This window comes from Erpetoichthys calabaricus, chromosome 12 (genome assembly GCF_900747795.2).
Source record: "Erpetoichthys calabaricus chromosome 12, fErpCal1.3, whole genome shotgun sequence".
Classification (NCBI taxonomy): Eukaryota; Metazoa; Chordata; class Cladistia; order Polypteriformes; family Polypteridae; genus Erpetoichthys; species Erpetoichthys calabaricus.
The window spans coordinates 70563706-70591169 of NC_041405.2; the positions used below are offsets into that span (position 1 = coordinate 70563706).

Genomic DNA, 27464 nt, shown 5'->3' on the forward strand with positions numbered 1-27464 from the left:
CGAACTCACAATCAATCACTGGGCTGAATTGAACACAGTCTGCGAGAGCTTTGAGTCAGCCGTGATCACCACTGCACAACTGTGCTGGCCCACTTAGTGCTGGTATCCATAATTAATAATTGTTCTTTAGCTACTACTGTAACAAAATGTTTCCCATGTAACTGAAGTAACAGCATGAGTTAGATTAGATTAGATTATTTATTTATAAAAGCACATTTAAAACAACAGAGGTTGCGCCAAAGTGCTGTACAAAGAAGCATTAAAATAAACACAATGCAAACTATAAAGCAGAAGCAAATTAATAAAACAACCAATTATACTGTAACATCCACCACAATCCCATTATACATAGTAAAAGGCAGAAGAAAACAAGTGGGTCTTAAAATGACTTTTTAAAACCCCGATAGAGGATGAAGACCTGATGTGAAAAGGCAAGTCATTCCAAAGCCTAGGAGCAATAATAACTGAGAAAGCTCTCTCTCCCCTCAACTTCAGCCGAGATCTCGGGACTACAAGGAGTAGTTGTCCAGGTGACCTCAATGCTCTTGGTGCCACATAGGGGTGAAGGAGGTCACAGATGTATTTTGGAGTGAGACCATGCAAGGTGTATTCGACACCTCACCGATAGCCAGTGAGAGAGAGGCTAAAATGGGGGAGATATGATCCTTTTTCTTGGCCCAATTAAGAATCTAGCTGCAGCGTTTTGAATCTGCTGAAGGAGCGACAGAGCAGATGTGCGCAGTCCCACATATAAGGAATTGCAATAATCTAGCCGAGATGTAATATAGGCATGAATGACTGTTTCCAAGTCCTTCTGTGAAAGAAAGGATTTTAATTTAGAAATTTGCCTCAGCTGGTAAAAACTAGACTTTAATACCTCTGTTTTATTTTCATTTATTTGTAAGAAATTTTTTGCCATCCAATATTTAATATCTTCAGAGCATTTCAACAGCTTTTTTACAGATGAAATGATGTCAGGACTAACTTTGAGGTACAGCTGCATATCATCAGCATAATAATGATACGTGACATCATGTTTGTAAAAGATGGCCCTCAAAGGGAGCAGAGAAAGGGAAAATAGAAGGGGAGCCAGGATAGAATCTTGTGGGATGCCTTGTGTGAGAGGAGCTGGCTGAGAGAAGTTCCCATCTATGTTAACAGACATAGATCTACCTTTAAAGTAGGACTCAACCCATTTCAAAGCACAGCCTTGAATGCCTACTTCATCCTCAAGCCATTTTAACAGAGCCCCATGGTCCACTGTGTCAAATTCTGCACTAAGATCCAATAAGACTAAGACTGCAGAAGAGCCCGAGTCCAAAGTTAATAGAATTTCATTTGTCACCTATAGCAAAGCTGATTCAGTACTATGAAGTTTTTTAAAACCTGACTGAAACACATCACATACATTGTTATCCTCCAGATATGAAAGTAACTGCAAAGAAACCACTTTCTCTATAATTCTGTACAGAAATGGAAGCATAGAAATAGGCCTATCGTTTGAAAGAGCTGTAGGATCAAGTGTGGGCTTCTTCAGCAAAGGCTGAACAATTGTATGTTTGAAGTTGTCTGGCATTATACCAGATTTTAGACAGTTGTTAATACCGTAATAGCCAAAACGATTGGACTAAAAGCTTTGAAAGTATCTTTAAATAGGTGTGGGGGCAAGATAACTAGTGAATAGTTGGAAGGTTTCATATGCAGGATTATATCAGCTAGTTGAGAAGAAGAAATAGGTTGAATGGAAATAAAGTGCTGTGGTGGGTTGGCACCCTGCCCGGGATTGGTTCCTGCCTTGTGCCCTGTGTTGGCTGGGATTGGCTCCAGCAGACCCCCGTGACCCTGTGTTCGGATTCAGCGGGTTGGAAAATGGATGGATGGATGGAAATAAAGTGGCTGTACACTGACTTAGAGGGGCTGGTGTCTTCCCACAGTGATCAACACCTGGAACAGTAATTCTGGAACGAATGACTTGGATTTTATTTTTAAAATAGTTGAGAAAAAGCTCAGAGGTCTCAGTCGTACTCTCAGGGAAGCCGCTGACAGGTAGGTTTAAGAGAGCGTTTATGGTGCTAAGCAGCACCCTAGGTCTCAAGGCAACATTTGCAATTAGACAAGATAAAAAATTTGATTTTGCTGCTCTCACAGCCTCTTGATAGGACTTCCAGCGAGTTCTGAGAATTTCATAAGAAACCTGCAGTTAGGATGCAATTCACATCTTTATTCTGTGCTTTTAGTATATTTGCAGCCACAATGGTCTAGGTTTACAGGACATGTATGGTAGTAAAATATGATGACACTTAAGACTCATGAGCAGATGCCTGGAATTATGGATACCCTGACTAAAGGGTGGCTGGACACTGTGCAAACGTTTTTAGTTTTGTTTAGTGGTGTGCTTCTGTAATCAATTTTTTTTTCACTTATTTGTGACTCTCTACCCTCTTTTCCAAGTGAGAGTTGCAGAAGTAAGATAGAGAGTTATTGAGCATGGACCACCCTATCTCTAGCAATACTTGTGTGCTCTTCCTGGGAGATCCTCAGAGACTCCTTCACCAACCAAATGATTTCCCTATAATGTGACCAGAGTCAGTATTTCAGTCACTTCCCAGTGGGATTGTGAGCTTGTAAAAAACCTTGTGTGCCTGCATCCAGCAGGGGATATTAGTTCCATGAATGAAGAAGGTTCAATGTTGAGAAATGCACTGTGGAAAGATAGTTCTGCTCACAATACACTACAAAACCGACAATAGTAACAAAATAAAGTAACAACAAAAGGAAGAAATACCAGTCTTTTAGCATGTGGGCCACATCAGGTTCTGCTGGGAGAACCCCATTGGATAATGGTAGATTGGACGCTCTCTCTTTCTCTCCTATTAAAGGAGTTGCTTTCTCTCCTTAAATGTTGAAGCACAGATGGTGGTTGTGTATGTAAATGGTGGTGGTGAATGCATGTTTTAAGAAGAAGGATGAACACAGGGTAACATATAAACACACAAGAGGACTATGTCCTATGTAGGAGATGAAATGTGAAAGAGGTTAGAGACTATAACGTGGTGGCAGGGGAGAGTGTAGCTAGACAGCATCGATTGGTGGTATGCAGGAACTTTGAGGTGAAAAAGAGGAAGAGAGTAAGAATGGAACCAAGGATCAGGTGGAGGAAGACTATTCTATGAAATTCAGAGAGGAAGTGAGACAGGCTCTGGGTGGTGGTAAAAACATGATAGATGATTGGAATACCAGAGCTGAAGAGGTAAGTGAGAGTGCTAGGAAAATGCTTGGTGTGACATCTGGACAGAGGAAAGAAGACAAAGAGAGTTGGTGATAAAATGAGGAAGTACAGAAAAGAATAAAGAGGAAGAGGTTAGCGATTAAGAATTGGAATAACCAGAGTGATGACGAAGGCGGACAGGTGTACAAAGAGATGTGGTGAAAGGTGAAAACAGTGGTGGTGAAAGCAATGGAAAAGGTATATGCCAAGCTATATGAGAGGCTGGATACAAAGAAAAGAGAAAAGTACTTGAACCGATTGGCAAAACAGAGGGGCCGAGTGAGGAACGATGTGCTGCTGGTCAGGGTGATGAAGGATGCAGATGGAAATTTGCTGGCAAGCAGGGTGAGCGTGTTGAAAAGGCGGAAGAAGTATTTTGAAGGACTTATGCATATTTAAAATGAGAGAGTGTGGGTTGTGTAAAGTGGAGACAGTAAATCATGATGTACCAAGGATCAACAAGGCTTAAGTAAGGGAGGCTAAGGAAAGGATGAAAATTGGAAAAACAGCTGGCCTGGATGATATACCAGTGGAGGCATGGAGATCTTTAGGTGAGAAGGCAATAGATTTTCTAACTAGAATGTTTAAAAAAAAGCTTGAAAAGTGGAAAGATGTCTGAGGAGTGGAGAAGTATATTAGTACCAATTTTCAAGAATAAGGGAGATGTACAGAGCTGCAGTAATTACAGGAGTACAGGAAAAGAAAGTTGATCATCCACACCAAAAAGATATAGGAAAAAGTGATGGATTCTAGGCTGAGAGGAGAGGTAGCAATCTGTGAGAAGCAATATGGTTTCATGCCAGATGCAATGTTTACTTTAAGAGTGTCGATTGAGAACTGCAGAGATGGTCAGATGGAATTGCATTGTGTGTTTGTGGACTTAGAAAAAGCATATGACAGGGTCCCAAGAGAGGAATTATGGTACTGTATGAGGAAGTCGGAACCAGCAAAGAAGTATGTGAGGGTGGTACATGATATGTATGAGGACAATATGACCACTGTGAAATGCGCAGTTGGAATGACGGCCTTGTTCAAGGTTACAGTGGGCTTACATCAAGGATCAGCTCTAAGCCCTTTCCTGTTTAGTGAGGTGATGGACAAGTTGACAGATGAGGTCATATAGAGTCTCCATGGACTATGATGTTTCAGAATGATCTGTAGTGATAGTAGACAGCAGGATGAGGTGAACCTGGAGAGGTGGAGGTACACAATGCAGAGAAGGGGAATGAGAGTCAGAGCAGATGTGCATAAATGAAATGAATGGTGATGGAAGGGTGTGAATGCAATGCACAGAGGTAGTGAAGGTAGACAAATTTAAATACTTGGGTTCAACATTCCAAAGAAATGGAGAGTGCAGCGGAGAGGTGAAGAAGAGAGTGCAGATAGGGTGGACTTGATGGAGAAGAGTGACTGCAAGAGTGAAAGGGAAGGTCTGTAAAACAGAAGTGAGGCCACCTATGTTATATAGTTCAGAGAAAGTGGCACTGACAAAAATACAGAAGGCAGAGCTGGAATGGCGGAATTGAAAATGCCATGATTTTCGCTTAGAGTAACGAGGGTAGACAGGATTAGAAATAAATATATTAGAGGGACAACACAGGTACGACAGATATGAGGATTGTTTGCGTCTCTCAGTCTGTCCAGACAACCTGACTACAGATCCACATTGTATTGAAAAACTCATCAGAAACGTCAAAAGACTTTTTTGGACAGTTATCTTATCAAAAGATCGTGCCTATACATTATTCTCCTTTCTTGCTAAATGAATCTTAGCCTGGAGAGGTCTATTATTTTTTTACATTTAAGATGTCTCACTTAAAGGTTTTCCAGTGTTGTATCTATCCTGGTGTCCACGTAAACACATGGAACTCCAGTTTCTGTATTGCATCTTGCCTGAAGAAGGGGCCTGAGTTGTCTTGAAAGCTTTCATATTATAATCTTTTTAGTTAGCCAATAAAACTCATCATTTTGCTTGACTTCTCACCAAAATTCTGAAAGAGATTAATGCAGTGAATGCAGGCTGTTACTTTAAAATGAGTCCAACAAGAACATGGGGATACAGTTGGAAACTTGATAAAGATACATTTTACACAAATATTTGTAGTACTAGGGTGTTGTACCGTGTTAGCCATTATGAATGTAGAGAAAAGCCAAGCAAAATGACACCTTTTATTGGCTAACTAAAAAAATTACAATATGCAAGCTTTCGAGGCAACTCAGGCCCCTTCTTCAGGCAAGATGGCCTTAATGGTAAAAAGTGGGAGTCGTATTCATTGTCATCCTGGAGACAGATACACAATAAATGGATCTGACCCAGACATACTAGACTTTAAGGCAATAGATGAGATTAGACGGGAGACTTAACTAAAAATGTACTTTAACACGTATAACAGAGGGTCTCTGATCTGCACATACTGTGGCTCCTATATTCTCCTGAACTCTTTCAATACCTCGGTGGGCTAGCACCCTGCCTGGGGTTTGCTCCTGCCTTGCGCCCTGTGTTGGCTGGGATTGGTTCCAGCAGACCCCCGTGACCCTGTGTTAGGATATAGTGGGTTGGAAGATGATGACTCTTTCAATAACTCAAGTTGAGTGTAACATTTCAACATTTCTTTTTCACATTTTAAAAATGTTTTTTTTTACCTTTTTCATTTTTCTCAGATGCTGATTCTGCATTGAGCATGTGAAAGGCGCTATATAAATAAATTATTATTATTATTATTGTGTTGGTGCTGTGGCATAATGAGTACGTTTGCATGGATGTGGATGTTCAGTTTACCAGAGATTTAATGTGTGGGTTGAATTAAGTCACTTAACCTTCTTGTTTTCCACTGTAATATGTCTGTGTGATCAGTGATATTAAAGGTATGTATTATAATGCATTTAAGATTACTTTGATCTGGAAGGCTCTGTAACGAATTAAGGTTTTTTTTTTTTTTACCGTTACATCATTTCATGCTTCAAATAATTGTGCTGTCTTTAAAGTATATTTTACTCGCTTCTGCATTTCAGATTTTTTAAGATAAGGTCTGCAAATGTCGCACCGTGCTAAAGTTGTTTAAATAACATAGTCATAATCTCTGCAATGTATTTCGGGATGTATGGAGTCTGCTATTCAAAGCGCTATTCCAAAGAAAAAACCGAATGTTTGATTGGCGATTAATCGAGTTGCAGATTCAATACTCTTTTTAAGGTCATGTAATTTTACTGTCAACGCCTTGACTTTGGGGTACTTGCTGTGGATGGCAACTCTTTGCACGCGTACATCCCAGTGGCGACACAAAGCCCCTTTTAATTTTTATACACGTCCACTCGCCCCCCCCCCCCCCCCCCCCTTTCGCTTTCTAATTCCCCCCTCACGCCACTCGCTGTCCCCCTTTCTCTTCTTTCCAAGAGCTTAGATCCTTCCTGATGTAAATGTATTGTGTGTGGGATGGGAAATGCACATCATCATCATCACCATCATCGTCGTCGTCGTTGTCTGTGAATGGAATAGCAATTTGAAAGCGCTCGTTGCCCGCAGAAATTGTGCCGCTTACATAATGCGCTTTCATGAGTAACGCGGCAAAAATCCCTCCTTGCGCTTGCCTCTGTGACAGGCTGCCAGTGTGCTGGCCGTCAGGGCGCTGCGGGAGCTGCGGGTTTACGGGCTTCTTCGGTGAGTGGTGACCGGGGGCGTTCCTGGGGTGAGTGGTTGGATATTTTGTGGTTATTAGGTGCATAGTCATCCGTTCGTTTTAAATATTGTCTCGGCCTTTCTCGCAGGACAGTTCGCTTAATTATTTTCTAAATCACAGAAACACTGTGTCTCGTGGTGTGTTTTACCTGACTTATGATTAAACGTTCACTTATTTCCACGTTTACAGTGTAAATGGATCTCATTAGATTTGTTTACCTTGGATGCAGAATATAGTCCTCGACAGTCAGGATAGAGTATAGGTGCAGAATATAAGTAAGAGTAGCTCAAAAATGTCGCGCAATGGTAAGGATCTGAGTTCGACTCCCCGCTTGGTCGAGGTGTTTGTGAAGTTGCCTCGTTCAGCCCATTTGAATCTTCCTCAAGTACTCAAAGTTGCCACACAGGCGTGCGCGTTGGCTCGTTATGTCCGACGGTGGCCGTGAGCGTGAATGCTGTTTGCAGTGGGCTGCTGTCCCGTCCAGATCTGGATGCACCTTCGCTGCCAAGACTCTAATAAGCTTTGCCGATCTGCGACTGTGTATGGGGATGTAGCGTATACACATATTCACGCGGAATTAGTAATGTGATGAAAGTTTTGGATTTGAAGGAGGTCATCGTGATAAACACATTGGCACCACGAACAGAATCAATATGAGTAGCTTAAAGATAATAATAATAATAATAATAATAATAATAATAATAATAATAAAAAATTTGGTTTGTATAGCGCCTTTCTCGTGATTCTCATATTGTATTTTATGTATTTGAATTCAATCTGTTGGGGAGTTACTTACGTTTTTTTTGTTTTATTTTGTTTGTTTTTTTTGTTCCACATTCCCAGGACGTAAACATTAAGTTAACATAGCGATCCAGAGCTGGTTCCTGCTTTCGTGATGGAATAATATCCGGCTCCCGGTGGCACAGTATTGGGCTAAACAGGTTCAGTAGGTGCACGTTATTTACCCTGTCAGACTCTCCGAGATAGATACGGTTGGACGTTGGCTTGGTCTGAGCAGAGGGTGAATAAGGATGTTCTCGATTAGTACCCCCCGAGTCGTAAACATTAGGTAACCACACGGTCAAAATGAGTGTTACTTTAGTTCAACTGTATTATCTGTTTTCGTTTGCCGGTGTATTGTAGTGACTGATGTCCTTGTTCGAATCCCATCGACCGCTATTACGTCAGAGCTTCTAAAAGTAAAATTCTTCCGACTTCTTTATCATTGAACAGTTGAATGCAGGCGTTCCCCAATAACGAATATCTGAACCTTACTTTGCGATCACGTTAAATGCGTGCTGATCGTTTAATGTGATTATGACTTTCCCACACTGGCTGCTTTTTTTCTCTCTCTCAGACGAGGTCATGAAGGCAATTAACTGGATTGCCTTGTGTAATAAATAAGAGAAGAGAACCCCAAGGGATTTGCACAGCAGGTGAATCAGAGTCGAATCTTCTTTTTTTAACTTTGCTGACAACTTTGCGTTGAGTGGTTCCAGTTATCCTTTCCATACGTCTGGGTTCTGTTAAGTTAATGAAATGCGATCGTCAACTTTCCAGTCATTCGACTGCGGTCTTTAATGTCGAGGAAACTGCAATGCACGCACAGGCGGCAACTTAAGGCTCAGATATGGTGTGCGTTTGTATTATTAAGGGTTAGATAACAGTCTTTATGAAGAGACGGCATGATAGCAGACCGCCTATTAATCATTTACTAGCGGTGGAAGGCGCGCCTACTCTCCTGACAATGCATTCCGCATATCAAGCACATTCTATTTTCTGCTCTAATTTAAACACTTTACCCGCTGAACTTTACTTCTGATTTAAAAAGAAAGAAAAAAGTCTAGATGCTTATAAAAGACAGTGAAGAGAATTGAGAGAGTTATGAATCATGCATACTGTGTGACAAAAATATACGATAAGCTTTTCCTTTCTGTTAAAGTGCTATTTCCTTTATTAAGTCTTGTTGTGATTTCTATTTTCATTCAGTAAAGTATTACTTACTCTTGTTGGTAGTCATTGTTTATTGCATTATTTATCAATAATTACTGAAAAGTTACTTTGGAATCCTCTGGCCAATGTCCTTGAAGTTACAATTTTATAGTACACTGATCCATCTATTCCAGGATATTCAAAAACATTAAAACCCTATCTTATAAAATCTTGTTCCTATTTATTATAAGCTAGTTTTAAAAATGAAACAAATAAAACATTAAAACCCTATCTTATAAAATCGTGTTCCTATTTATTTTAAACCAGTTTTAAAAATTAAACAAATTCTTTTGATTTTGTATGCTGTGCAGCATTTTGCTCTGATCATCATCCTTAATAGTCATATTTACAACATATAGATACAGTATCATGTCTGGTTGTTGCGAGTCTGGGATTTGCACATTCTGTCATTGTTCCTTGTGGGTTTAGTCCGGTTACTCCCAATTTTCACCCCACATCCCTAAAGGTATTGGCTATTCCATTATGACAAACTGAGAATGAGTGTTGGTGTGACATGAGTGGGCCCAGTGATGATCTGGTTCCTGGTGTCTAGTGCTGCCAAGATAGGCATCAGTGTCCTGTGTGACACAGAATTAAATAAAGAGGGTCTGAGAATATTATATTAGGTTACAAACAGGTTACACTTAGGCAAGTTTAGTAACTTCTTGAGTTGAAGTAGGAGTCTCACAGAAAGTTAGTGGTTGTGCCTCTTTGGCCACTACATCATACTGTTTTGTTATATATTAAACATTTTTTTAACATGTATAATTATCCTTCCCTACATCTTCCTAATCTGCTTATCCAGAGCACAGTCATGGGGCAGCTGGAGTCTATCTCAGCAATCCTTGGGTCCAAGGCTGGAACTACCCTTAGACACGGTGCCAGTCCATCACACGACAAATACACTGACACCCAGCACGGGTCAATTTAGTAATGCCAACTCACCTGACCTGCATGTCTTTAGACTGTGGGAAGAAACCAGAGCACCCAGTTTAAATCAGTGTGGACATGGGGAGAACATGCAGTCTTCCTGCAGGGAACACCCAGGATGTGAACTCTAGTCTCCATACTGATAGGCAGCAGCGCTATCATTGCACCACTGGGTTGCCTATTTGTGTAATCATATTTAATGTATTTTTACTAAGGCATTAAGACACATATATTAATTTCATTTATTAATTTGTCATTAAGCCAAATTAAAATTGCTGAGTTCAGTATATATGTACAGTATATATGCATTTGCAGTAGCGAAATATGCAGATTGATGGTAAAGTGCCCACTAAGTTGCTACTTCCTCACATTTTTGCAATACCAGTATGTATCAGATTTTAAACTATGCAAACCAAGATCAAGGTTCTAATCTTGCATGAGAGATGGACAGATATTACAATTATATATATATATATATACACTAGCAAAATACCCACACTTTGCTGCAGCGAAGTACTGCTTTAAAATTTTAAATAATAAACTGAGGGAAAATATACCAATAATTATTTGTTAAGGATCTCTTTGTATACCATGTTGTCAGTTCGCCCCTGTGAAAAGCAATCTTGCCTCAAATCAATGCCAACCATTTGTAGGGTCTGTCTCTGAGACTTATTAATTGTCATTGCAAAGCAGAGCCTTACTGGAAATTGTAGGCGTTTGAATTGAAATGAGAGATCAGAGGGTATAACGGGGATGCGAGGAATAACAACTCTCTCCCCTGAGCCACCGCCAGTAAAAATAGATGCCTCAATTAGGTTCTTTTGCAGGCATGTGACCTGAAGTCTCGTGGCGTTACAAAGTTTTGGTGGCTGTAAGTTTCTCAGTAACATTATTGGTGCCCCAACCTTCAAAATTAGATTATACTCAGGAGTGCCTGGAGGATTCAGAGTGTGGACCAAGCTGCAGGCTATGGACGTATATATGTACGTAAGTAGGATTCAGTTAGCGTTGGGAACCCGCATACCAAATTTCTTGAAGATGGGCCCATTAAGTAACAAAGACCGTTGGAAAGTTCAATATGGCTGCCGACAGTGGTGTCATACCACCGAAATAAGTACGTACATCGGTTTTGGTTAGTGCAGGGAAGCCGCCTACCAAATTTCGTGAAGATGGGGCCATAAATAAGAAAGTTTAACATGGTGGACGTTGTCGACCGTTATGACTGTTCCGTGTAGAATTTCAAAATGAAACCTGCTTAACTTTTGTAAGTAAGCTGTAAGGAATGAGCCTGCCAAATTTCAGCCTTCTACCTACACGGGAAGTTGGAGAGTTAGTGATGAGTGAGTCAGTGAGGGCTTTGCCTTTTATTAGTATAGATGTATATGTGTATGTATATATGTGTGTGTATATATATATATATATAATGTATATATGTGTATGTATATATATATATGTGTGTGTGTGTGTGTATGTATATTATATATATATATATATATATATGGTTTTGGCAGCCAAGCACTTTTTTTCCAACCTAGAAGACCTCTCTTGAGATCCGTTTAATCGCCTTGTTGATTGCATGTCTTCCAAGGTAGTTTCAATACCCATTTCCTGCACCGAGTCATCTCCCCTTTTATGAGTGATTGTGTTAGTGGCCGTACTTTGTACAGGTCTTTGAACGCACTGAATACTTGTAACTGGTGTTGCTCGTCGGCTGCTTTCGACAGGGAATGGAAGCAATTGTCAAGTAACAAAAATTATTTGTAAGTGATTTCACATTGAATAAATAGTAAAAACTTGATCACTTGGGTCAATACCTAAAGAAATACACACAGCAAATGCAATTGAAAATACACCAGAATCTGTATGATTTAATTGTTGCTGTGCGTCTTCATAAACTATGGGAGGTTTGTAAGGAAACAAAGCATGAAGGAAACGAAGCTGCTCTTTGGTGAGGTTGAATTTTTTATCAGCGTTTAAATTGTCATAGTCATGAATTACAGCACCATCATAATAGGTACACACCCAGTGAGTCACTCGTTCAGTAGCTGCAGAAGGTAATATTTGAATATGTTTTGCATTTTGTGGAATGGGCATTATAGGTATGTCAGGAGTCCACATTAGCAAAACCTCTTGAGGTTGGAAAATTGTATGCGCAGCTAAAAGTTTATTGAACTTGCTCATGTGATCTGTTGATAAATAATGATTATTAACCAACTCATTCACTGCAAAATCTGACAGTGGTAAGATCACTCCTTCCATAACACTAAACATAAACACTAAGTAGACACTAACAGTAAAAAACGGCAGCACCACCGGGAACAACACTAAATGAGATAAAGTAAAAGTCTACTAAACACTAAAGTACAAAAACGAAGTAGAAAGTAACAGTAAACCGCAACACCACCGCATCTACTAAACACTAAGAAACACTAAGTAGAAACACTAAAGGAAAAAATACTACAGTAATCCCTCCTCGATCACGGGGGTTGCGTTCCAGAACCCCCCGCAAAAGGTGAAAATCCGCGAAGTAAAAACCATATGTTCATATGGTTATTTTTATATATTTTAAGCCCTTATAAACTCACCCACACTCTTATAAACATTTCCCGCACAATTATACAGCATATACCCTTTGTATTCGCTTAGATATTAGGTAAGATTCATTGAAATTATGTATGTAAACACACTGTTTATATAAAGTAAAACCTAAATATTATTTTAAAGATATCGAGCGTCTTCGATATCCCATATGTTACAGCCATTACGACAGGCAGGCCACCAGCAATAAATATGTACAATGCAAGAAAAATTGTATACTGTACAGTAAAATGTGTGTGCAGTGATACTAAACTATGCACATGTAATAAGTACTGTATGTAGAAAATTAATTATGTTACTCACCAACAATGACACGGCGACTTGTCCGATAACGATGAGTTTAATTTTACTGCACAACAAAGGAGAGCGTTACAGCTCTTCTAAAGGAGCCTCTTCAGGTGACTGTGTAGCACCGCAGCTGTTCTTCTTCTGGCAGTCTTCAATCCAGATCCCTAAAGCAGATTCCATCCGGACTACCGCCTTATTACATCCACTTACAACTCGTTTTGCTCCCTGGTTAAAGGACACTGCGGCCATAGATCTTATATTCTTTTCCTCCTTTTTAAATAAAAAAGAATCGTGGACTCATTGATTCCGTAATGGCGTCCTGCAGCGGTGTAGCTGTTCCCTTCCTTCAACATTTCCAAAACTTTTACCTTTTCGGAAATCGTTGGCGCTTGGGCACGGCCCCTGAAGCAGTAGCAGGAACACGTTGATGCTGAATGAGCGAGACGAGACTTCCTGGTTAACGCAGCAGAATTGAATTCTGTGCTCGGTCGCTGAGCCAATCAGCACAAAGGAACTTAACTGCGTGCTCTGATTGGGTAGCTTCTCAGCCATCCACCAATAGTGTCCTTTGTTTGAAATCAACTGGGCAAACCAACTGAGGAAGCATGTATCAGAAGTAAAAAGACCCATTGTCCGCAGAATCCCACGAAGCAGCGAAAAATCCGTGATATATATTTAAATATGCTTACATATAAAATCTGCGATAGAGTGAAGCCGTGAAAGTCGAAGCGCAATATAGCGAGGGATTACTGTATTCAGTAAGTAGCGCGTCTACTAAACAGTAAATCAGTAAAGGAGAAATGACTAAACACTATGGAAAAAGAACGGCAAGACCGCGTCAGCTGAGGAGCTCAGCTTGGAGCGAAATGAAGTGAATGAAATCAGGTGAATGGGAGGGGAGATGATCACGTGACTCCCCCACCTGCCTTAACTCTCCATCCCTCCACAAACACAGTCTCTCGGATCCCAACTCTCCTTTCGCACACCGTGTCTACTAAACACTAAGAAACACTAAGTAGAAACACTAAAGGAAAAAATACTATTCAGTAAGCATCACATCTACTAAACAGTAAATCAGTAAAGGAGAAAGGACGGCAAGACCGCATCAGCTGCGGAGCACAGCTTACAGCAAAATGAAGTGAATGAAATGAGGTGAATGGGAGGGGAGATGATCACGTGACTCCAACACCCGCCTTAACTCTCCATCCCTCCACAAACACAGTCTCTCGGATCCCAACTCTTCTTTATATATATATATATATATATATATATATATATATATATATATATATATATATATATATATACAGTGTATATATATATATACAGTAAAAATAAATCTCTCTATTATAATAAAATGTTAATAAAAAATCTTGAGAGGAGACACTTTTTATCCTGCAACGAGACGTGATCTTTTGAAGAGAGACACTTTCACATCCTTCAAGACAAGAGTTTATGCCAAGAGATTTAACCAAGCCCGGGTCTGGAAATAAAAAACAAAGAGTAGATGACAAAGTAGAATGTCGTAAAGAATTCAAAAACATTGGCGAGATACACATGCAGAGCAGGTTAGAGATAATGGAAGTACAAAAATTCGAAAGTCTCAAAAAATGATGGTAAAGATCGCATTAGCGCAAACAAGTGGAAATTATTTATTATATATTATACAAGTGAAATAACGGAACAGTGAAAGGAGATTGAATATATTGCTTGGAGACTTGCAGATCATCTAATTCGTTTTGCCATCAGAGGAAAGTAGTGTTTCTTCCCAATGAAGAGGCGTATCCACAAGAATTAAAATATTTGGTTGTTTGGTGAAAGTGAAATCCCACGTGAGAAAATTTCCTTTATGCAAAGAGATTTGGAAAAGTCCTGCCCACATTTACATTTACAACCACGCACACGGTTCAAGCCCCCTAGTATAAATATAAATATATATATTGTAAGAAGGGAAAACACAAACAGAAAAGGTTTGGGGATCCATTCTGTATATTGTGAAACAGTAATGCAGATTGAAATCATGACAGTAGTCACAAAAGAATGAGTCCTAAACAGAACTAAACTAGAAAGGTGAGGTAATTGGCTTTTAAAAGCGGTGGGCAAGAAAAGGAGAGTTTGTGAGGGAAGTGGCAGAAGTGACATCAGTAGGAGGATGTGGTCCAGACAGAGATACAGAATTTGCTCTTGGTTTTACTGGGTTTCCATTCTGATGATCTGTAGAAGAGGGAGAAGAGACATTAGTGCACTTCATCAATCCCTGACTTGGCATCTTACCCTCAGTTAAACTCTTTGACTGCCTTCTGTGCGCACTTGAGTGACATGATATATATACATATACATATACTGTGCATATATATATCTTTTTTTTTTTTCTTATTTACATTTGTTCGAGTAGTACAGCATTTTCTCTGAATCAAGAAGTGCAACTTGGGCTGGTTTGGGAATTTACTCAGAATTCCCACAGGTTTTCTTCCAAGGGTGAAGTAAGAGACACAGCCCACAGGGTAAAGATTCAGACCAGATCCCCATCACACTTTGTGTTGGCCTGGACATGCTTTGGAAATTTCCCAAGAAGAATTTACTAGGGATAAGGTGGTATGGTCATCCCATCTAAGTTTATTGTTTCCACAACCTTCATCCTGATAAGCAGAATGACAACAATATGATAAAAAGAAAAGTACAGGCAACTGTTAATAATTTATTATCTTGCTTAAACAAAGAGGCAGACTGGGTTGATTTGGCCCCAGTTCAACTGTGGTTTGCATTAGTTTGTCCCACTGTGGTTTGCACACATACCAAGGTTAGACTCCTGCCTTGCAGCTAATGTTGTTTAATTAGGCTACAACCCCCCGTAACCCTCCAGTAAAGTAAAGAGTCTTAGAAAATAAACTGATCTTATTTAACTAACATTTAAGAACTGATTTTATAAGTGTAATTCTTTCTGTAGGAATAAGAAGTGATTAATTATCACTTCTTAAGTATGTGTGACTATGGTGATATGCCGCATTAAAGAAAATGCTTCTTTAAAGTGTGAAGTAGAGTATTTAATTAATATTTAAGAGAGCAGACAAAACATTTTAATGAAAATTGTTACACATTTTACATTACTATTTGCAAGTGCATATTCTGTTAGCATAGTATTTCTTGTCTTCATGAGTTACCTATTTAACCATTTAAAAAAAAAAATGCTAACCTGATTTTTTACCTGTTCACTAAATATTAGGATTTGGCCTAATAACAAGTGAACATTTAATAATTAATTTTGAATCCTGCAATCTTCATAACAGAAAGAGTTTTGTTGATTTGCAGCATGAACATTTTTCACTTTTGAGAGTTTATGCTCCTGTTGGCATGGCTGCTGGTTTGTTCCCTCCACACTGTGTCTGGCCCAGTGTAGGTGCTGAAATGCGCATGCCATATGACACGCATTGATTTCCATTATGAACTGGAACAGACGCCTCCTAAAACATATCACAGTTTGGTACTGTACGTCATGTGACATTCCCCTGCTAGCGATCAGCTGATAGCCGCCACTGTGGGATTTGCGTTTTATTTTTAAAACATGAAACATCCCATTCATTTTCCAAATTTCCTGTTCTTAAGGTCTGAATGTGCCAGGAGGGGGTCATGATGCACAAACTGACCTTTTTGGAATTTAGAGCTGTAATAAATATAAAAACATTTCAAATTAAAAACAACAGCATCATAACAACACATAATACAACAGTAATGTGCAGAATGGCTAAAATACTTTAAATCAAAGCATTTATTTCTTCTGGCTTACCAGGTGCGTACCAGTTTATTAACTGAGTGGGCAATGTTTTTGATTATTTAAAAATAAGCTAATTGAAATTTTCTCCCTCCCTGTCTTTCTCTCCCACTCCATAAGGCTCATTCATCTCTTTGAACGCACATTTTATTAAGGTTCCTTTTCATTATGTTAGGTAGTAGCTCTTATAGTGTGTACTATGTTAAAATGCCTTCCAAAGATATTAACATTCCACTCATTATGGGAGTTTCATTTTTATCTCTGTGTGCTCACAATGGAGTCAATGCATGAGCTTAGCTCCCTTCAAATAAGAGAACAGGTCTGACAGTAATGCCCCAGGGTATATGGTTATGCACTGTAGATGATTGTAGGCAGTGTGACCTAGCATGTAAAGAACTGGACTTTAAAACAAATATGTCTACATTTCATCATCAAATCAACTGTATGCAGAAAAGGTTGTCATCAAACCAACCCACTCTCCATAACATTCTCAAAGCGTTTTAATGTTATTCTAGGTTGCCTATCTTGGCAGCACTGGGCACAAGAAAGGGCAGTACGCTGGCCAATTGTAGGACCCACTCTCACAATCCCCCACACATGCCAATATGGAATCTCCATTTAAATTAACCAGCACATCCTTAAGGTGGTGACAGGAAAATTAGAATGTCCTGAAGAAAACTCATGTAGACATATTGATAATGTGGAGACTCCACATAGACAATGACCATCCATATGATTTAAAACCAGAACACTGGATCCGTGATGCTGCAACCCTAGGTACGGCTGCGGCCAAAATAAATGAACCAGTTAAAAAAATACTAGGGAAAATTACTGTACATTCTACTTTCAAGCACCATGACCATCTCACTGGTATGGATGTGTACTAGGCCTAGTTTCCTTACTTGTTTCATCCCACTGCCTCAACCCACATCCCTGTGTGAAAAACCTCCTTCTCTTCTACCTTGGTAGCCAAAGTGCAGTTTTCTGAACTGTGACAGATACTGATTCAAATATAGAAAATGTGTAGAAATTAACTGACTTGCTCACATAGTGACCAGTGGTCACATTTGTGTATATAACCTTAAGGCCAACTCCTTGGCTACTAGCCAGGACATAGAGTTTGGGAACCTAAAGAGTTTTAGCAACAGTTACACCATCTATAATGGCAGAGGAGTATGCAGCTAGCATTGTGCCAGTCTAGTCATTACACAGCAAATTGTAAGGATAGACAATTTGTCCTAAGTATTTTGTAACAATAATTATATCTACTCTCTATATATAAAACCCTAAGCCTAAAAGTACAACAATTTTGTGCAACGATTTTATGTGATTTTTTATGTCACACTTTAAATTGGGCTTATTTTAAAACCTACATATATATCCATCCATCCATCCATCCATTTTCCATCCCGCTGAATCCGAACACAGGGTCATGGGGGTCTGCTGGAGCCAATCCCAGCCAACACAGGGCACAAGGCAGGAACCAATCCCAGGCAGGGTGCCAACCCACCACAGGTACATATATATATATATATATATATATATATATATATATATATATATATATATATATATATATATATATATATATATATATATATATATCCATCCATCCATCCATTTTCCAACCTGCTGAATCCAAACACAGGGTCACGGGGGTCTGCTGGAGCCAATCCCAGCCAACACAGGGCACAAGGCAGGAGACAATCCTGGGCAGGGTGCCAACCCACCACAGCTACATATATATATATGTTTGGTATCATTCTTTTCAGAATTTATCGAACTTTAATGTGATGTTGTTAGATTTTCAGATTCTTATTCTGTTTTTAAATTATAAACTAAAAAATATCAAGAACTCACATCCCGCGAGACAGGACTTTGGGCCAAGAGACTTAACTATGCCTGGGGCCAGAAATAAAAGACAAAGTGTAGGACAGCTGCTGTACAGGTTTTTAAATGTTCAAAGCACCACATAAGATGTAATAAAAACTATTTGTTTTCTATTGTATCACCATTTAAGAGGGGGTTTCAGAGGAGCGACCACGTCTCCTTGGGGTGCGTTCAGCCCCCCCTCTTCACAACGTGAGCGGCAGATACGTGAAGTGGCTGGCATGTAGCGCAGGCTGTGGGGAGTTGGCGAGCAAAGCGAGCAGGGGGCGAACCCCCTAGTATTTCCATAAGATAACACTGCCTCTTAATTTATCTATCCATGATTTCTGGTATGTACAAAAAACAGAGAAGATCAAGTGCAAGAATTGGGAGGCTGTTGCTAAAGAAACAAGCAGGTCCTCAATGGGTTGAAAAACTGCTGAGCTTAATTATCATAGGCTGCTGTGTGTAGTGCTTAAGGCTTTGGACTTCATACCTGAGGTTGTGGGTTCAAATCCTGCTATTGATGCTGTATGACCCTAACAAGATCACTTGACCTGCCTGTCCTCCAATTGGAAAACAAAAAGAAATTGAACCAATTGTATCATAAATGTTGTAAGTTGCTTTGGATAAAGGCATCAGCCAGATAAGTAAATGTAACTGCTGTGTGTTATTAAAGTACAGTGCCACATGTAAATGCAGTGGGGCCGAAGTATTGTACTAAAATTTGGTGACACTGCCCTGATTGCATTTATGTGAATGGAAAGTCACTATTATATCATCATCATCTTCTTCTTCAACATCATCACTACAGTTTTATAACTTTATATGTGTCTTCAAAGAATTTCAAATTAATAAGTAATGCCAATATAAATATGAAACTAATTTTTTTATTAATGAAATGAGTCTTGAGATTTTAACAATATAATTATTCCATGAGTTGCCACATTATTAGATACATCTACCTCTCAGTAAGCTGGTCTCATATTCACTCAGATTAGTCAGAATTTATAAAGAAGTTAATTGACCAAAGTGTAAAAATCAAACTTAACAGAGGTTGGCACAAGTCATCACCAATGTGGCATATGATTGCTCACTGCTTATTCCTTGGAAAAAGAAGCATTAGCTTTCATGAGCTCATTCCATCAAAGTACTGAATTCTGACAAGAAGAGTGCAGTTGACTGGATGTGTCTGAGTGGAGGCCCTTTATTGATCTAAGCCATTCCTGACATTGTTCTCAGAGGGTTTACTGTTTGAGATGCTCATTCTGGCATGTATGGCCCACTTGACTCTTGTCCATCCTACTGCTGGATTGCAAACACTTGTGATTCTTTAGTGTGTGCCTATCTACTTGAAGTTGGATTGCATGTGCAATAATATGTGGCATAATTTTAATTTCAGTAGTTTCTTTGGCTGGTTGTACCTAACACTGAGAATAATCCATTCCCTAATTAATAAACAGCATAATTTCTTTTCTGTTCATCTGAAGACTTTCATTATCACTCTTTGACTGTATAAATCTCTGAAAACTTTTTGTGTAATGAGTAACACGCCTAGGTGCCTCAGGTAGTTCATTTTCAAATGTACAGAGCACTTCCCTGGGCTGCTTTAATTGACATCTATAGATAGCTGTCTTTTAACATCCATGTTTGTTACTGTAAATAAAGCCTTATCTACTGTATATTCATCAGAGTATAACCACTTTCACATTAGCTGTGCAAACTGTCATAAGCTCTTATAATCGTTAGACATAGTATTCTCAGTCTTGCTTAATCCATATCAGTAGACTACTATATTCTGGTAAGGCCTTTTTATTTACTGTGTTTATTTGTCAATTTATTTCATGTACTCATGTTCTATCAGTGAAAGTTTGTGCTAATTTGAAGAAGTAAGGAGTGGCAGGTTACTGTATTTAGAAAAGCAAGGATTACAGAAGTACTATATGCTGATGAACAAATACATGAAGAGCACCTACCCAATATGACTAATATTCAACTCTAACACACTGAGGCATGGACTCTACAAGACCTCTGAAGGTGTGGTATCTGACACCAGGATGTTGTCATCAGGACTTCTAACTCTTAGAAGTTGCAAAGTGCTGCTACTGCTGCTGATCATACTTTGTTGCTCTAAAACATCTTGCAGATGCTTGTCTCGATTGAGATCTGGAGAATATGTGGGCCAGAGCAACATCTTGACCTCTTCATCATGTTCCTCAAACTATTCCAAGCAAGTTGTGCAGTGTGGCAGGGTAAATGATCCTGCTGTAAGATGCCACTTCTATCGGGGAATGCTTTTGCCATTAAGGGTTGTTCTTGGTCTACAATGATGTTTACATGTAGATAGATGGTATGAGTCAAATTAGCATCCACATGAATGTCCAGACCCTGAACACTGCCTAAAGCATCACACTGCATCCACCGGCTTGTCTTCTTATCACACTGAATCCTGGTGAAATCTCTTCCCCATGTAATCAACTCACACATACCCGGCTGTCTTTGTGATGCAACAGGAAATTGGATTAATCCCCCGTTGATCCAAGGTCCGGTTCAGATGCTTGTGTGCCCATTGTAGACACTTTTGACAGTATACAGAGGTTAGCCTGACTGGTCTGAAGGTATGCAGTCCCATGCACAGCAGGGTTTGATGCACTGTGTTCCATGACACAGTTTTGCAGTAACTATCATTAAATTATCATTGGTTTATGCCCAAATAGCATTTCTTTTGGATCAGACCAGACAGGGTAGCTTTCGTCATCCTCTCACACTGATGAGTCTTGGCCTCCTAACCCCCTACTACTTCTTTGTATTTACTGTACAAAGCACTTTTCTCACTACTCAAAGTGCTCAGCAATTGCAGGTTAAGGGCCTTGCTCAAGAGCCCAGAGTCCCTTTTGGCATTTACGGGATTCGAACCGGCAACCTTCTGATTGCCAGTGCAGATCCCTAGCCTCAGAGCCACCACTCCGCCTATTGGCAGTTCATTGTGTTTCCCTCCTCAGAACACTGTTAGGTGCTTATCAGTGCTGGGAATGAGGACACCACAAGTCTTGTGTTGGAAATGCTCTGAGCCAGTTGTTTGCCATAACAATTATGCCCTCATCAAAGTCACTCATGTCTTTCTACCTGCCCATATCTTCTGCAATCCACATATTGACTTTTGAGTACCTAATTTCAGCTTACAATCTAATATATCTCTAACCTTGACATGTGCCTTTGTTGTGAGACAGTCAACATCTTTCAGTTCATATGGGAGTGGTCATAATGTTTTGGCTTATCAGTATATACTTTGTATGTATATTAATTAATATATATATACTGCGTATGAATAAATGAGACAAATGAAAACAGTGTTATTTCTGATGTTGTATAATGTTCTTTCTCTCAGTGTCTGTTTATGTTACCGTCGTTCTCTCTTTCTCTCTCAGAAAAATAAGTAACTGCATTATCTCTCTTATTCATGGTCTCACTACTAGATCACTTTTATAACATCTTTAAATTTTATTGGCTGGCATTAATTGAAACCTTTAATCTCAGAAAGATTTATCCAGTTTCCAGCATCCCAGAGATGACAGGACAGATATATATTATTGGTGGTCTTTGCTTTCAATGACCTCAAGCTTTCACTCTGAACACACACATGACCAGATAACTTTAAAGGTGAACTCTGTGAAACCTATTTGAAGAAGACAAGTAGGGAATGCCATTGGACAGTTTGAAATTGCAATGACTGATAAACCTCCAAATTGTTAGCACCCATAAAACTGTTCAGACAACATGACATCACCTCTGAAAAAAGCAGTTTGACAAAATCACAATGCCATGACCATGCCAAGCACCAAAATAAAGAGAGATGTTAGAATAAATTAGTACAATGACCCTGACACATAGTTATTTTCTACATTAAATTTAAAAGACAAGAATATAATTACATAGCTACACTGCCTTATGAAGATCCAACCATCAATTTTCCTAACCCACTTGTCCATGGCAGGGTTGTGGGTAGACTACAGTATGTTTACAACACAATTTATAAACAATAGCCAATTTTTAATACATTTGTAGGCAGACACTCAATACAATATGTTAGCTCGTCTTTAAATGCAAGGTTCCAGTGTTGGTCCCGTCTGTTGTGAGAGATGGACATCTAGAACTGAGCTGGTAGAGGTGTTACTTTACTTTTTTTTACTATCATTCCAAGGTATCCTGTATTTAGTCAACCCATGAGGATTTAATTACAAGCATGTACAAGCATGAGCAGAAAAAGGATTCAGAAAGAGAAAGGCAAAACAGATAAGGCTTCATTAAAGTCTAAACCAGGCCCAAGTTCAAGTTCACGATACGGCCATCCAGAGACTGACTTAGAAAGGAAAGGCAAAGGAAATGATCTACTGGGACATCACGCTGCAGTATCGGGTCCAGCTGAGAGTGAAAGTGGGAACAAAACTACGAGTGAGACGGGCAGTGAGAATTTTCCAATCTTGGGCGGATTATCAGAAAGGAGCATGGCCTCTGTATCCCCGCTGCCAACTGCTACCAACACCCCGAGTGATTCAACAGCATCAGCTCCAATCAGACTTGCAACTCCACTGTTGGAGTGTGGAGAAAGTGTAAACAAACTGTCTGAGCTGAAGGTAAAGATTGCCGCACTTGAGGGGAATAAAAATGATATGAAGAGTAACATAAAGAAAGATATACACAAGAAAAATATGCAATTTGTTTCAGGATTTAAAAGAATGGGAAGGATATTTATGTAATTACTTTGCTGAAACCTTTAAAGTAACTCTAGCAAAAACTGATAAAAAAATACAGGAAAATATTAGAAAGTTTGAGAATAAAATTAGTGTACTTAGTGCAGTTGAACAATTGACATCCACCACTGACAAAAAAGCAACTACTCTAGAATCTGAAAGCAAAGTGCTCGGTGATAAACTAGCTGCGCTGGAAGATAGGTATAGAAGAAACAACATCAGAATCAAAGGTCTCTCTGAAAACTGTGAAAGTCCAATCTTAGTGAAACTCATAGCTTACTTTTTCTGTAAAATAATTGGAGAGCACTTTAAATTGGACACTGAGATCTCAGTAGCTTAACTCACTGAATGCCTTAAAACTGAGAAGCCGTATTGTCCGTTTCAATAAACCACTGGTTAAAGAAAATTTGATGTTGATTCTCAGACACAAATAGGAGATCATATCTGAAAATAACCACATTCGTATTTTCCCAGATTTCTTCCCTTCAACAGCTGCTAAATAAGTCACATTCTACAGCATTAAACAGTGCTTACGCAAAGCCAAAATCAGATAGATCCTCTTGTGTCCTTCTAAATTGAAAGTGACTTTTGATAACCAAATCTCCATCTTCAATTCTCCTAAATAAGCAGAAAAAGAGCTAAAAAGACTGATCCCGATATTATTTAAAATATGATCATGAGTCATATGTCCTGGTAATGCAAAGAAGGTTCTGCTTGCAACTTGGTCTATTTGTAATGCAATATTTGCTGTAGCTATACATTCTATTTCCTTTTCAGACAAGTTGTTTCTTTTAAATTGCAATATTGAAATTTCTTCTTTTAAATATATACTAGCAAATCGTGCTTGTGAAAATTTTTCAAGAATAAAAGCATTCATGAAATGATGATGAGGTAGAGAAGTACATCACACGTTACAGTAAGAAAGGAGATTATTTTAATAAGTAGTGACTTGTGAGAGGACTCAGTATTAGAATAGTGATTAGTATGGGATGTTATTATAGTCACTTACAACAACATGAATATTTACAATACAAAGTGTAACATGAACAGGCTAACAGAACATATTGGATAAGAAGGGAAATTCAGGGCACACGAAAGTCAGTATGTGTGAAGTGTGGCCGTCAGGTAATGTAGTATACAGATGTCTAAAATAATTTTTGAAAAACTTAATTTGTTGCATATACGTTATTGTTAGCGAAAATATTCCCGTGTGTAACCCGCAAGTGCCTATACATTTAAGCCGGGTTTCGATGTAACTCTGGAAAATATAGTGTACAACTGGCTATGAACTTCCTACCGTTAATCATAACATTTGATCTAGTCTCACTTTCACAGCTAAAAAGAACTATTGACTCCCTTAAACCAGCCCCTAATCCTCTGGATATTGTACCACCACGTCTCATGGTGGAAGCCTTTGATGTGTTGGGCCCATCCTTACTAGCCATTATAAATGATTCTATTAGTTCAGGGGTTGTGCCCTCATTTTTTAAACATGCTGCAGTCCATTCCCATCTAAAAAAGGCAGAATTAGATCCTGGAGTCACTGCTATGCTGATGATACTCCGGTTTATATTCCTGTCTGCAACTCTACAACAAATCAACTCCACAACTGTCTGTCTGAACTAAAATCCTGGATGGCTAATAATTTTCTTGATCTAAATCAAAATAAAACGGAGGTGCTTATAGTGGGTCCATCAGCTAAAGCCCAAATTGGTCTTGGACTTCTCGGCTCTTTCTCTGTCTTTTTCAAACCTCAAGTCCGCAATCTTGGTGTTACCTTTGATAGTAACCTCTCTTTTGAGAAACAAGTAAATTCTGTAGTCAAGAGTTGCTTTTTCCAACTTTGTCTATTAGGTAAGATAAAGCCTTTTTTATCTTCTAGGGACCTTGATTTAGCTACTCATGCGTTTATTTTTTCTCGCCTCGATTTCTGCAACTCGCTGTATTCTGGGATTAACAAATCCCTGATACACAGGTTACAGCTGGTCCAAAATGCTGCTGCTCGCTTTCTGGTTGGGGCAAGAAAGTATGACTCTGTTTCTTCTGTTTTTGCTTCTTTACACTGGCTGCCTGTCAGTTTTCGAAATGACTTTAAAATCTTGCTGCTAGTTTTTTAATTTTTACATGGGCTTGCTCCTATTTATCTGAACTGTGTGTTTTACATCAGCCATCTAGAGTGCTTAGATCTTCTGGTCAGTTGTCTCTTGTTGTCCCTCATACCAAGTGTAAAACCAAGGGGGACAGGGCTTTTGCAGCTGCTGCTCCTCGCCTGTGGAACTCTTTACCTCATCATATAAAGGAGTCGTCTACAACTGAACTGTTCAAAACAATATTAAAGACTCATTTCTATTCACTTGCATTCCGTGACCTTCAGTAATACTGATGGTTTACTCTTTGTGATTATATCACATTACTTCTATTTTTTATGTATATAACATTACTTCTATTTATTATGTATTTTATGTTCATATATTTTATTTCTATTTATGTTTTATGTTAATTGTTTTGTTTTTCTTTTATTCTATTATTGTAAAGCACTTTGGCCACAGCATTACTATGTTGTTTTAAATGTGCTATATAAATAAATTGACATTGACATTGACATAAAACAGGGCCTGGCAAACAAACTCCGACATTATTAAACATTTGTCATTGTGACTTGGTGATAGTCATACCATATGCTAAATGAACGGGGAATTGCCTACACCTAAATATAAAGGGAATAGTTTGTTTTGAGTTCTCAGTGTTATGGAATCCCTGTAGTTTTTCTGTCATAATGTTTCTTGTTGTCTGTCAGTTTGCTGCTGCTCTTCAGAAAGGTTGTGTGTGTAATTAATTTTTCGTTCACTATCTAGGTGTAAGACTTGCTGCTGCTGATCTTCGGATAGTGTTGCTCTGTGGTTTGTCATACATTGTCTTTGTTGTTCTAAGGCATCTTGTCCTGTGCTGGTTGGTCTGGCGTTTCTGCTTCTGTGCGTTGGTGTGAGTATGTAGGCTGACAAGACCGATTCTGTTGGTCACAGCTAGGCTGAATGTGCCTTTTCATTTTATCAGGAGGTTCATGTTGAAGTGATGGAAAAAGGAGGTGTAAAATGTTAGTGGTATAATGCATTTTCGGTCAGTAACAAAAGTGGAAGGCTTACCTTGAAGTGAAGGAAAGAAGAGGTGTAAAATGGTAGTATCATAATGCAGTTTCGGTCAGTAATAAATTATGCACTGAATAAACAGTCAAATACCACAGTCGATAATTGGTCACATTGAAGAACTGAAGACTTGAAGATAAGCCTTAGACCAATGTCTGGCAGGAGCACAGATTGTTGTGGAGGGATATAGTAGTTGTGGCAACTGTTGATTATATTGAGCACAGACGGACACAAGTGAAATAATATAAGAATGTACTGTATATATACAGTATATATGTATATATGTCTGTATTTTGGTAACCACTAAGCTAAGCAACTAGTTATTCTATTTGTCCAAGGGGACTGTTTAAAATCATCCCCAAGATTAATTGTATCTGGACTATACTATCATAAGATATCTCAATTTTAATCTTTACTACACTGTTGCTGGGGGTATGTTTTGTTTTGGATGTTCTCTATCTCGACATGTCAGAGGATTGGGACTCTGCAAAGTGTGGACTAGCCTCACTTGGAAAGTCAAAATGGTGGCAGGTTGGGTGGGGAGTGAGTAAGTTACTTCTTATTTATCCTTTTCACATCAAAAACTCTAAGTGCCAACATGATAATAGGCTCTGTAGCCACAATGTTCGGCAAGAATATGAAATCAAGGTTAAAGTTATTGTATGAAACAATGTACTACTTTTATTTAAGTTTACAAAATGTCCTCAAAGGTACAGAAACAGTGTCTCTCTCACCAAACAGTATACTTTGTGAGCTGGAATGTCAAAGGTCTCAATCACGATCTAAAGGGAAAAAAATATTTTCTCACCTAAGAGATCTAAATGCCAGGATAGTATTTTTACAGGAGACTCACTTAATAAGTATGGACCAATTTGGGTTGCAAAGAGGTTGGATTGACCAAATCTTTCACACCAGCTACACAGAGAAAACTAGAGGTGTGAGTATCTTAATACATAAAACAATCTCATTTGCAGATACTATCAGACATAGTATCGGATCCTGAAGGGCATGGTAATTTATTTTAATCTAAATTAATTTTGATAAATATTCTTTCACCTTGTGTAAATGACTGAGATTTCATCCAAAGTGTATTTGCATCTATTCTTAATGTAAACATTAATGGCTGGAGACTTTTTTTGTATTTTATATCCTAAAATGGGAAGTGGCAATGGCAGTAAC

At 38.9% G+C, this 27464-nt stretch overlaps 1 protein-coding gene across 1 annotated transcript in view; it reads left to right on the top strand.

Annotated features, from left to right (window-relative positions):
• Positions 1 to 6834: 6834 nt before the first annotated feature.
• Positions 6835 to 27464, top strand: part of npas2 (neuronal PAS domain protein 2) — a 240449-nt gene continuing 219819 nt past the window's right edge. The window contains exon 1 of the mRNA XM_051935191.1: positions 6835 to 6926. The gene's annotated coding sequence lies outside the window, so the exon portion shown is untranslated. The remainder of the gene's footprint in view (positions 6927 to 27464) is intronic.